Source organism: Hemiscyllium ocellatum, chromosome 9 (genome assembly GCF_020745735.1).
Source record: "Hemiscyllium ocellatum isolate sHemOce1 chromosome 9, sHemOce1.pat.X.cur, whole genome shotgun sequence".
In the NCBI taxonomy this organism is placed as follows: domain Eukaryota; kingdom Metazoa; phylum Chordata; class Chondrichthyes; order Orectolobiformes; family Hemiscylliidae; genus Hemiscyllium; species Hemiscyllium ocellatum.
The window spans coordinates 77,687,817-77,701,313 of NC_083409.1; the positions used below are offsets into that span (position 1 = coordinate 77,687,817).

Here is a 13,497-nt window from a genome sequence, read left to right on the forward strand (position 1 = left end):
TTTCTGGCCAACTCAATGCATTTACAAACATAGTCTCTGTTATAAGAAATGAGGCACCCAATGAGCAGACACTAAACAACAAATTATTAATGAACAGATAATCTGCCTCTTGTGATATATGTTAGTCAGGACAGTAAAGGTAACTCCCCTGCTCTACTTCCAATTGCATAATGAGATCTTTTATATTTAACCAAGTGGCTAGACATGGGTGGAGAAAGTTCCTCATGAGATACACATAATTGTGCATCTCTCACAGTTAGTAAGCAATATGCCTTTAAGGGCTATGCTCATGATGTCATCACAGAGTCATAACATGTGATCTGATACATTTCAGCCTACATCTTGCTGAGTCCTGTTGTAGCAGGTCACATTGAAGAGAGTAGTTTACAGTGTGCATTTAATCCAGAAGTGCAACTGCCTGTGATTGCAATGTATGAACATACTAGGAGCTGTATTGAATACTTCAGTACTACCTGACCCATGTATCATTCTTATGTTACTGGAGCTAACTTAAATATCAATTCATAAGGTAGGAATACCCTGCTGAAGGTGAAAAGCCTTTCCCTGCACCTCCCAAGCATTGTGAGGGTAGAACCAAACTGGATTAAGAGTGATGTACATTTGGAAAGATACCACAACTCCCAGATACCACATCACAGCATGCGTGGTCAGTAATCTGTAGCACCCTCAGCTGTTTAGGACCCAGCTGGTTCCTGTAAAATCACGCATGATGTGATATACCATGGCATGTGGCAGTAATTTCTTTATAACCATTCACCGCAGTAAACTGTCTCCTATGTCATTCCCTCAGAAAACAAGGCAGAGCTAATTGTAACCTATTTTCGGCAAAGTAAATACAGTCTCTTAAGTGTATTGGCACACTGTGAACCTCAAAATAAGGTGGTATTATTTGTTGATGAGATATAATTCAGAATATCCTTGTGAAAATTTGTTTATATTGGATTCCTACGCAGAGAGGACAAATAAGACAAAGCATAGCATGGTGACAAAACAGATATGATGCAGAAAAAGATTCTAAGCTGCAAACAAGACAAAAGGAAGGGTCAGTCAGAATAGTAATCCAAAGAACTGCAGATACTAGAAATCTGAAACAGCAACACAGTGTTGTAGAAACAGTGGGGTTGGCAGCATCTGTACAGAGAAAGAACAGAGTTAACATTTTGAGTCCAGTAACCTTTCATCACAATAGTTCTCATAAAGATCACTTAACGTGAAAACTGCACATAAAACATTGACTTTGTCCTGCCCCATAATACTTCACTGCCTTTGACAACATTAATCATTTCATTCTTTTTCAGTGTCTCTCCTTTGTCACCTATTCACATAGCACTGCTCATGTTCCTTATTTAGTTTACTTCTTATGTTAAATTTCACATACATTGAATTCCATTTGTGCTTCATTTGAGTAGCACAAATATTTTTGCTTGTTAAGGTTAGTTTTGTATAGCTATTGTTTATGGACTGATCTGCAGTTCTATGTGGAATATTAATACATATCACATATCCTTTCTATTCTGTCTTGCAGATGCTCATCAATCATGGTAAATTTCATTCTGATTGGTGTCTCAGGAAACTTGGATGAGGTAGGAATCTGCCAAATAATTGCTCATCTGCTTCACATATCAAGATATTACAAATACAAGCCTTTGATTTTAACTTAATCTGCCTAGAAGGATTGGGCTGGGTTAAACCAGAGATATCCTTTATGATTTGACATTCCATTAAAACTAACGGAGCATAAAATCAGTCAGAGTTTAAAATAGGTATCGGATCAGAAGCTGTTCCACTCCAGCTGAGCTGGTTCAGTTAAAATGGAGTCTGTTCAAGTGATTATTTCTTGAAAAATTCTTAATCTGTATCAATAGCTGTAATAAAACTTGTCTTAATGAATTCAAGGAAGTCCTATAGTTTATGATACAGATTATATTATGGGAGACTGTGGTACAGTGGCTAGTAATCTAAGGGTCTAGGCTGATTATCATGGGTAGCAGGTTCAAGTCCCACCCCAGCAGCTGGTAAAATTTAAATTTAATTAATTAATCAAGAAAAGTCTGGATTGAAAGCTACTCCCTGGCAATGGGACCAAGAAACCACAATCACTTATAGCAAAGAACGTTTATTGACAAATATCATTTAGGGAAGGAATTCTGCTGACTGTACAATGCCTAACCTACATATGACTCCAGACCCAGAACAATATAGTATACTCTTAACATCCATCAAAGGGAACATAGGTCAACAAATAATGGCCTTTACAGCAATGCTCACACCCCATGAAATTGTAAATTAATATGTAGGTTTTGTTCCATCACGGAGGACATGTTTCAGCATCCAGATGTTAATTTAGATACATTGGGACCTGCAGTTTATCAATGCAATCATTTTGTGAAACAGAATATGAGATGGATATTGGGGTTAATCTCACAGCTTGAGTCTAAAGTTGAGTAGTTAGATGATTTTGTGCATAGTTTCCATTACATCCCAGAGGAACTAAAGAAATGATCAAATCTGTTAAGAAACAGGTAGTTAGGGAATTTTGTCAGTTTTTGTCTTCTTAGATTAAAGTTAAATTTTAATAAGTTTACTAGTCGCAACAATATAAGCTTTCTCACTGATGTGGCTTTTGAGTGCTCTGCTAAAAGAAAAAAAAACCCAGTTGTTTCGGGCAAACATACAAACCATACTTCTTTATATGCCAAAATTAATAGACATAGTGGATATCGGGAACCAGAGATTATTCAGGCTGAACTGAGTGGGGAATCTCTCCAGATATGAAACTGAAGGCTAATTAAAAACATAAATATGCTTTAAGTGCAAACATACAACTTGCAAACAGATAAGGCTGGTAGGACTAAAGGTTGAAATGGAGTGTTCATTCGTGAATAGACTTTTGTTATTCCATTTGGGTCATTTAATTATTTAATAAATAAAGACACATGTTAATTGTCTAGATTAAAGATATATTGAGTTTACCATGGCAAATCAGAGAATCTGTGAATTTATTTTACCATTTGAAATCCACAGAATTGTTGTACAAGTGAGAGACTGAAATGCTGCTACAGAATAATGCACTATTCATAGGTACTGTTATCCTCAGACATTTTCTTCTCAGAGTCATGGAGTCATAGAGATGTACTACATGGAAACAGAACCTTTGGTCCAACCCGTCCATGCCGACCAGATATCCCATCCCAATCTGGTCCCACCTGCCAGCACCCAGCCCATATCCCACCAAACCCTTCTTATTCATATACCCATCCAAATGCCTCTTAAATGTTGCAATTGTTCCAGCCTCCACTACTTTCTCTGACAGCTCATTCCGTACATGTACCACCCTCTGTATGTAAAAGTTGCCCCATAGGTCTCTTTTATATCTTTCCCCTCTCACCCTAAACCTATGCCCTCTAGTTCTGGACTCCCCGACCCCAAGGAAAAGACTTTGCCTATTTACTCTATCCATGCCCCTCATAATTTTGTAAACCTCTATAAGGTCACCCCTCAGCCTCCAACGCTCCAGGGAAAACAGCCCCAGCCTGTTCAGCCTGTCCCTATAGCTCAAATCCTCCAATCCTGGCAACATCCTCGTAAATCTTTTCTGAACCCTTTCAAGTTGCACAAGATCTTTCCGATAGGGAGGAGACCAGAATTGCATGCAATATTCCAACAGTGGCCTAACCAATGTCCTGTACAGCAGCAGCATGATCTCCCGACTTCTGTACTCAATACACTGACTAATAAAGGAAAGCATACCAAACGCCTTCTTCATTATCCTATCTACCTGTGACACTACTGTCAAGGAGCTATGAACCTGCACTCCAAGGTCTCTTTGTTCTGCAAAAATCCCTAGAACCTTACCATTAAGTGTATAGGTTCTGCTAAGATTTGCTTTCCCAAAATGCTGCATCTCGCATTTATTTGAATTAAACTCCATCTGTCACTTCTCAGCCCATTGGCCCATCTGGTCAAGATACTGTTGTAATCTGAGGTAACCCTCTTTGCTGTCTGATACACCTCCAATTTTGGTGTTATCAGCAAACCTACTAACTGTACCTCTTATGCTTGCATCCAAATCATTTATGTAAATGACCAAAAGTAGAGGACCCAGCACCGATCCTTGCGGTACTCCACTGGTCACAGACCTCCAGTCTGAAAAACAACCTTCCACCTCGACCCTCTGTCTTCTACATTTGAGCCAGTTCTGTATCCAAATGGCAAGTTTTCCCAGTATTCTGAGAGATCTAACCTTGCTAATCAGTGTCCCATGGGGAACCTTGTTGAACGCCTTACTGAAGTCCATATTGATCACATCTACCCTCTGCCCTCATCAATCCTCTTTGTTATTTCCTCAAAAAACTCAATCAAGTTTGTGAGACATGATTTCCCACGCTCAAAGCCACGTTGACTATCCCTAATCAATTCTTGCCTTTCCAAATACATGTACATCCTGTCCCTCAGGATTCCCTCCAACAACTTACCCACCACCGAGGTCAGGCTCAACAGTCTATAGTTCCCTGGCTTGTCCTTTTCACCTTTCTTGAACAGTGGCACCACATTAGCCAACCTCCAGCCTTCCGGCACCTCACCTGTGACTATCGATGGTACAAATATATCAGCAAGAGGCTCAGCAATCACTTCTCTAGCTTCCCACAGAGTTCTAGGATACACCTGATCAGATTGTGGGGATTTATTCACCTTTATCCATTTCAAGACATCCAGCACTTCCTCCTCTGTAATATGGACATTTTGCAAGATGTCACCATCTATTTCCCTACAATCTATATCTTCCATATCCTTTTCCACTGTAAATACAGATGCAAAATACTCATTTAGTATCTCCTCCATTTTCTGCAGCTCCACACAAAGGCTGCCTTGCTGATCTTTGAGGGGCACCATTATCTCCCTAGTTACCCTTTTGTCCTTAATGTATTTGTAAAAACTGTTTGGCTTCTCCTTAATTCTATGCGCCAAAGCTATCTCATTTCCCCTTTTTGCCCTCCTGATTTCCCTCTTAGGTATACCCCTACTCCCTTTATACTCTTCTAAGGATTCACTCGATCTATCCTTATATATGATTCCGTCTTTTTCTTAATTAAACCCTCAATTTCTTTAGTCATCCAGCATTCCCTATACCAACAACCTTTCCTTTCACCCTAACAGGAATATACTTTCTCTGGATTCTTGTTATCTCATTTCTGAAGGCTTCCCATTTTCCAGCTGTCCCTTTACCTGTGAACCTCTGCCCCCATTCAGTTTTCGAAAGTTCTTGCCTAATACCGTCAAAATTGGCCTTTCTCCAATTTAGAACTTCAATTTTTAGATCTAGTCTATCCTTTTCCATCATTATTTTACATCTAATAGAATTATGGTTGCTGGCCCCAAAGTGCTCACCCGCTGACACCTCAGTCACCTGCCTTATTTCCCAAGAGTAAGTCAGGATTTGCACCTTCTCTAGTAGGTACGTCCACATACTGAATCAGAAAATGTCTTGTAACACTTAATAAATTGGCAACAACATAAAAGGAGCCAAATGTTGGCCAAAAGTTCCACCACACATGGAATGTCCAACGGTGCCGTGGAATAAGAGAAACATCATTCCAAAGCATGCATCATGTAAACATGCTAATGAGTGCAGTGAAAGTGGAATGTTTGATGTGTGTCTGCAATGATAAGTGGGTCAGAGTGCAGAAGGCACTCATTTATTGATGTGATGTGTTATGAGCTGGCATGGCATTTTCACCAAGTTGGTATATATGCTTTGACAAGAGCCATGGTGGAGCAAGTGATAGAGCTACTGAAGCTGTGGCTCCATGTGTTACACCATGTGGTTCCTGCACAACTGGAGCAGCAAATGCCACAATGCGTAGATGCTCAGGAGCTGTGGGGAGGAGAGCAATCATTTAAGAAGAAGGATGAGGACATTGAGTTGGAGGAAGCTCTCCTTGTGGATGACACAGCTCAGCAAATCTGGCACAAGAAGGCAGAGAGGATCTGATTGATGCCTAGTTCCAGCAGATGACTGCTGGATGTAGAACACCATCATGGATTGTTCAAGTCATCATGGCAGCTTTCTGTTCGAAAGTGTGGGCTAACTGCAGCCTCTTTCCACATCCTTTGTGTTTCTCTTTATCAATAGAATAAAATAAATAAGTGTCTGAGTGTAAAATTGCAGGGAATATAGAAACTGACTATAAAAGCTTCTATACATATGTGAAGAGAAAAAGATTAGTAAAGACAGATCAGAGTTTAGTCAGTGACTTACTGTCAAAATCTGGGGAAATTATAATGAGGAACAAAGAAATGGCAGAAGAGTTGAACAAGTACTCTAGTTCTGTCTTCACAGAAGAGGGGACAAAAAAAACCCCAGAAATGTTAGGGAAACAAGGGTCTTATGACAGGGAAGAATTGAGGGAAATCAGTATTGTTGCAAAAATAATGTAAGTAAGAGAGTTAAAGGCTGACAAATTACCAGGCTTGATACATCTCACAGTACTAAATGAGGTGGACTTTGAAATAATGGATGCATTGATGGGTCATCTTCAAAAATGCTGCCCAACCAATGATGCCCTCATTCCATGACAATTTTTTTAAAAAACTGGAGCCCAAGCACTGATCCTGAAGTGCCCCATTAAATACTGCCTGCCACTTGGAACAAGACTCTGGAGCAGTTCCTGTCAATTGAAGGGTGAAGGTATTTAAAAAATGAAGAAGAAAGAATTAGGGAATTACAGTCCAGTCAGTCTAAAATCAGTAGTGAGGAAAATGCTGAAGTCTGTTTTAAAGGAAGTGATAGCATAGCATTTGAAAAGTATTAGCATGATTATATAAAGCCAAGATGGGTTTATGAAAACAAATCCTGCTTAACAAATTGACTGGAATCTTACATTATGTAGCTTGTAAAATAGATGAGGGAGAACTAGATGATGTAATGTACTTGGATTTTCAAAAGACTTTTCATAAGGAACCCTATATGAGGGTAGTGGGCAAAGTTAAAGCACATAGAATAGGGTAAAATATTAGCATGGATCGAAAATTCATTGACAGACAGGAAACAATGGAAATAAATAGATCTTGTTCCAAGTGGCAGGCAGTATTTAGTGGGCACTTCAGTATCAGTGCTTGGGCTCCAGTTTTTAAAAAAAATTGTCATGGAATGAGGGCATCACTGGTTGGGCAGCAATTATTGCCCATCCCCAATTGCCCATAACCACATTACCATGGATCTAGAGTCACATGTGGGCCAGACCAGGTAAGGTGGCAAAAACAATGACTTTGTTTAGGTAGCTAATTGCTGCTACAAAAGTTTGTCCTACCTCTTCACATCATCTGTAAGTGACCTTTTGGTTTTTTGGATGATGTTGGGGGTTGGAGTGGTGAAGGTAATAATAATCCTTCTGCATTTGCAATCCCCTGCTGTATTTATATTTTGGAATAAGGTCCTATGTTAAAGTTCCATATAGAAACATTCCAAGGCCTCCTGTTTTGGAGTACTTCATATCTCTCTATATGGAGGACTATGCTGAATGGTTATTTAGTTTGGATGCGAATGCTGACTGCTCACATTACTAAGAACCCATTAAGGATCCAAGCACATCGTGGTCATCATCACTATGGATATGGTGCAAGAAAGGTACAAAGAAATTGAGGAGAAACTAAAGTGTCAGCAAGCCTAGGATTAGCACTAACCTCCAGTGGCTATTGAGCATACTCCACATGAAGAATTGGTAGCTGAAAGTTCCCCTCATGATGTGGAAACGATAAAGGAGGCCCAAACTATTGTCGATGCCAACTCCTCCATATTGCTGCCACTGACAGAGATTGTTCTGGACTAGTGTCACAGGACTATGCCAATTACTTGAGTAGGACTCAGCCCCATTCGCAACCCCTCAAATACTGAGTTGTTCTATGTTCAAATGTCATGACAACATTCAGGGTTGGAATAATAAGTGGTAAATATCATTTATGTCACTTGATTACTAATCAATGACCATGCCCACCAAGAGAGAATCCAAACATTATTCTTTTAAATTCAATGACATTACTATTGCTGAATCCTCAACTATCAACATCCTGGGAAGGGGGGATTCTCTTGACTAGAAGTGGTATTGGGCTAGCCATAAATAGGAAGTTGAAGAGTATGCTTGAGGCTGGGGATTATGCAAGGAGTAACTCACCTCCTGACCTAGTGATGGATTACTCTGCACTTGCCTGAATGAGTGCAGCTCCACCAACACTCAAGAAACTTGGCATCATCCAGGACAAAGTACCCCTTCCACCATCTTCAACATTCATTATCTTCGTCAATGATGCGCAATGAAAACAGTGTGTACCATCTACAAGAGACACTGTAGTAATTCACCAGGGCTCCTGCAATAGCAGCTTTCATATCTGCAGCCTCTACAACTTAGAAGGACAAGATTAACGCCACCTACAACTTCATGCCACATACCATCTTGACTTGGAACCAGATCTCTGTTTGTCACTATGTCAAATGCCTGGAAGTCCCTTTCTAACAGCGCTGTGGGTGTACCTACCCAACATGGATTGCAACAGTTCAAGAAGGAAGCTCACCACTATCTTCTCCAGAGCAATTAGGGGTGGTCAATAAATACTAGTTTAGTCAACAATGCCCACTTTCTGCAAAGGAACTATCATAAAATCTGAACTATTATGGTTGTGTTAGTTGTAGATTTAGTATGCAGTCAGCAACTTTATTATGTTATTATAGCTGCTGGTCATGACTCAGTCTAAGGGATTTAACAAGAGAATATTGCGTGCCATTCTGGTCTCCCTTCCATTGGAAGGATGTTATGAAACTTGAAAGGGTTCAGGAAAGATTTGCAAAGAGGTTGCCAGGGTTGGAGGGGTTAAATTATAGGGAGAGGCTGACTAGGCTGAAGCTGTTTCCCCTGTAGCGTCAGAGGCTGAGGGGTGACCTTATAGAGGTTTATAAAATTATGAGGGGAATGGATAGAGTAAATAGGCAAGGTCTTTTCCCTGGGGTGGGGGAGTCCAGAGGACATAGGTTTAGGATGAGACGGGAAAAATTTAAAAAGGACCTAAGGTGCAACTTATTCATGCAGAGGGTGGTGCATGTATGGAATGAGCTGCCAGAGGAAGTGGTGAAGGCTGGTACAATTACAACATCAAAAAGGTTTCTGGATGGGTATGGGAAGGGTTTAGAGGGATATGGGCCACGTCCTGGCAAATAGAACTAGATTGGGTTAGGATATCTGGTTGGCATGGACAAGTTGGACCAAAGGGCCTGTTTCCATGTGTACATCTCTATGACTCTATGACTCTATGACTTGTGATCTGAAGGGGTGACCAGTCATTCTATTCTGGTGGACATCAAGATGATAGCTACACTTGAACATTAAGTAACTTGCTGTTTCCAAGGATCTACTGGGGACCTGGGTAGCAGCTTACAATTGGCAACCCACAAGGTTGGTACTGCTGCAATTTGAGCCAGATCACACCATTTCATCTCTGATCCCTGTGATGAGCTCAATGCTGCAGCCTGGTCAATTGTATATGCCAACATAGCTGTTTTCCCCTAGTGCAGGATGCCATAAACTCTACACATGTTGCATAGACAGCACCATATTATAATGCCTCAGTCTTCATCAATAGATTAGGGTTCCATTCCATCAATGTACAGGTTACCTGTGATCATCGTGATACACTCTGAAGAGCTAGGATAGTAGCAGTAGTCTTCCAAAGAGAAAGATGAGTACGTTGAGCAGGAGGAATATCACCTTCAGCACAATATAACAAGGCAGCTTTATGCACAACAAGCCAGGCAGGATTTCATTGACAGCTGGTTGCCATAGAGTCAGGTGCAATGATCCTTCATTGACTAAATTTGTTGTTGCTTGAAAGGCAAGTCCTTGTTTGGTCCCAGAAGCAAATGCATCTTTCTTTTTTTCTTTGAATTTTCTTTGCTTTTGCTGTTGTTCAATACATGAGATGTCCCACATTGAACTGTGTGATGTTATGTTACACTGTGTGGTAAGTGAAGTAAAGCGCTCCCTTAGACAGCATCCGAACACGAGTTTTGTGCTGAGAACTGATAAGCTATATAGCCTGATTCTTATAGCTGCAGTTATAATGACTGTTGATCAGACAAGTGAGGATGTAAAGTAACAAAACCATAGCAATAACAATTCTACTTGCTATGTAGTGTCATGAGTGTGACTTATTTTCTTGTACCCCTCTCTGAAGGAAAGCTCCCGGTTGGCAACCTGGGCTTTGTCCCAGCTTTGATTATCATTGTGGAGCATAATGATAGCATGAGTGGGGTGCCTTCGAGGTATGGTGTATACAATATCAGGCAAGCTGTGGAGAAATCACAAAGAAAACCCTCCGTGAAACTCCCTGAAATTAAGACCTTAGTTGCTTTTTGGTAATATTCACTCATTGTCAACCATTAACAAGTCTGTTCCCTTCAAGGTCTTAAGATGTTTGGTCTTCCTCCACCCAAGACCTTTTGATATCATCAAATTGTTTGGAGCACAGTACAATCTTCAGCATTAACCATTTCAGAACCATTACTTTATACCATGTAGAAAGTTAAGGATTTGATTGCCGTTTTCATGGTATTAGGGAGAACAGATAGATTAGAAAGAGACCTAGCTGGTTAGGTGGCTAGAACTGGGGGCATATTCGAAAAGTTAAAGTCAGAACTTTCAAGAATGAAATTACAATGTAGTCTATATGCAAAGGTCAACTGATACAAACTTAAGTTTTATCTTCAATCTCACATTGATAGATTTTTAATAAGCAAAGGTATTAAAGAATACAAGGTAAGTCATGGCGGCACGGTGGCACAGTGGTTAGCACTGCTGCCTCACAGCGCCAGGGACCTGGGTTCAATTCCCACCTCAGGCGACTGACTGTGTGGAGTTTGCACATTCTCCCTGTGTCTGCGTGGGTTTCCACCGGGTGCTCCGGTTTCCTCCCACAGTCCAAAGATGTGCGGGTCAGGTGAATTGGCCATGCTAAATTCCCCGTAGTGTTAGGTAAGGGGTATATGTAGGGGTATGGGTGGGTTGCGCTTCAGCGGGTCAGTGTGGACTTGTTGGGCCGAAGGGCCTGTTTCCACACTGTAAGTAATCTAAAGATAGGTTTGTAGAGTTTGGCCACAAATGAAACATGTTCCCATTGAATGGAGGAACAGGCATGAGGGGCTTCTCCTGCTGCTATGTTTTTATGACCTTATTTTGGCAAGGTCTTTCTCTGTCATAATGTGTAGCTTGTCACAAAGAAATCCGGGAATAATCAGGCACATGTTTTCTATAATGTATCTTGCCCTCTGCCACAGTGTTGCATTCAACAAAGGGAGCAGACGCAGTCTTGTTTTCAACAGTGGAAAGTAATCTATATTTTTTCATTAGTTATAATGTTTGAATCACTCACAATTAACCTTTGAAGTACCAATAGTGTGCACAAGTTGAAGTGTTCATTAAATAAGTGGACTGAATATGATTACACATTTTTATGGTTGACCAATCATTGGTAAAGGGTCATTCAGCTCTTTGATCAGAAGAAGAAACACAAATTAAATTTAATGAAAACATTTTGTGCAGAACTGCATTGTCATCTCATTTAATTGCAGTAAGTTCTGAGATGGAGGATTGGCAAAGAATCTATTTGTGCTTGTCTGATTATTGCCCCATCTATAATTGTGACTAAGAGGAACTGTAGTGAAGTAACATGTTCACATAGATAAAATGATGAATTGTCAAATGCAGCATTAGTAAATTATCTGAGGCAACTCAAACAATGGTAAAAGTACTTAGCTGAAAGTAACGTTGATGCTTTTGAACAATTCATTGCTTGTGTGATGGTAAGTGGACCAAAACTAAACTGTGTATTCTATTAAGAAATTTACATACCTATAAAAGTTTTGCCAAAGTTTTTATTGTAAGCATTTTTTGCATTGTTATTTTAATAGTGTGCAAATCAATGGAATACTTAGTGCCAGCTAAAAGAATTTCATTTGAGATTTTACACCACAATAAAACATCTGAATATTGCCAGCACCCAGATGGGTGCGGTGCCAAATAAAAGGTAAAACAACCCTATCTTTGGGAGGGGTGAGAAATTGAACAGTTGACACATAGGAAAGAACTTGCAACATCCTGCAGTTGAAGGGCAGCTTGTATAATGGACATCGATCCCAAGTTGCCCCTTGTATATGCTCAGACAAAACCTATGTTCTGATAAAACTATCGCATCGAAGCATTTCTATTATCCTATTATGAATCAGTGTAGACATCAATTCTGGAGGTGTCTGAATTCCCTAGGTTGGTTGGAATCAAGCATGTCCAGAGTAGAGAAAAAAATTTGAATTCACCTGGGTCAAGAAACAATGCCTTTTGATATGTTTTACTTACATAGACAATGCGGGTCTATCCTACTGAAGGATTGTTTTTACACAACTAATTGTATTTCCACTGATAATCATGTTTCTGAAAGGGGGCTTTATAATTATTGATAATTGTCATGAGCATATGACGATGTTCCCTAAATGTTGTCCGCTGAGTAACATCAGTTTTGCAGTACTGCCTCTGATGGGCCTTATTCACAGGCACATGTATATTGAGAAACTATGGGGCTGTGTGTACTCACATTCTTGATGAAGGGCTTATACCTGAAACATTGACTTTCCTGCTCCCTGACCTGCTTTTCCAATGCCACACTTTTCGAATGTGTTTAATCAAGTTGGCTCTTTTGCATTCATATTCCCTAATGGTTTAGCTAATGTCAAAATTGGTCTTCAGTTTTGACACTGCAGTTTTTGAATTTTTTGGTGATGGTAAACCTAGTAAAATGTTCAGACATTGTGGAACATGAGAAGTTGTTAAAATGAGCATTAGGTTTCGCTTCTATACATAAATACCTTTGGTAGGATATTGCTTGATTAATTGGAAGGGTCATTTTCTGATTATACAATGACAACAACAAACTTTTCCTTTTGTGAAAAGGTGCACAATGGCCCATAAATTGTGGAAGCAGCTTACTCAATCCCCTGATTCCTGATCACATTGATGTGGAAAATTCCCACTTATCTTTGTGAAACAGAGTGTTGCAAACACATGGAAACCAAAAGCACATGTTATCTGAAAACAGTCAATTTTACATTCCTCTATCATGTAGAGGATATTGAATATATTTATTTTTTGAGTAAAATAATGTTATCTTACAAGCAAAGGACAAGTACAGCATTTGATAGGTGCCAAATAATATCAGTTATTGGCTACACATGTTACATAAATCAATACATCACAATATTGTGACACCCTATCATTAATGTGAAATTAATGATTTTTGAGTAAAGAGTCTTAAATGGCCAGGACCTGTGTAATTTTCTTTGAAGTTGGCATATTTTCACTCCGCAGTAAAACAATTTACAGAGTCTGCTTTGAATTGCCCTTGAGTTGGCTTGTAGAAGCAGACCTCCCAGATCTGCAAATT

General features: G+C 39.8%; 1 long non-coding RNA gene across 1 annotated transcript in view; it reads left to right on the forward strand.

The window, feature by feature from the left end:
* Positions 1-355: 355 nt before the first annotated feature.
* Positions 356-13,497, forward strand: part of LOC132818780 (uncharacterized) — a 191,700-nt gene continuing 178,558 nt past the window's right edge. Inside the window, exons 1-2 of the long non-coding RNA XR_009645020.1 lie at positions 356-529; positions 1,547-1,604. This is a non-coding gene — a long non-coding RNA (uncharacterized LOC132818780). The remainder of the gene's footprint in view (positions 530-1,546; positions 1,605-13,497) is intronic.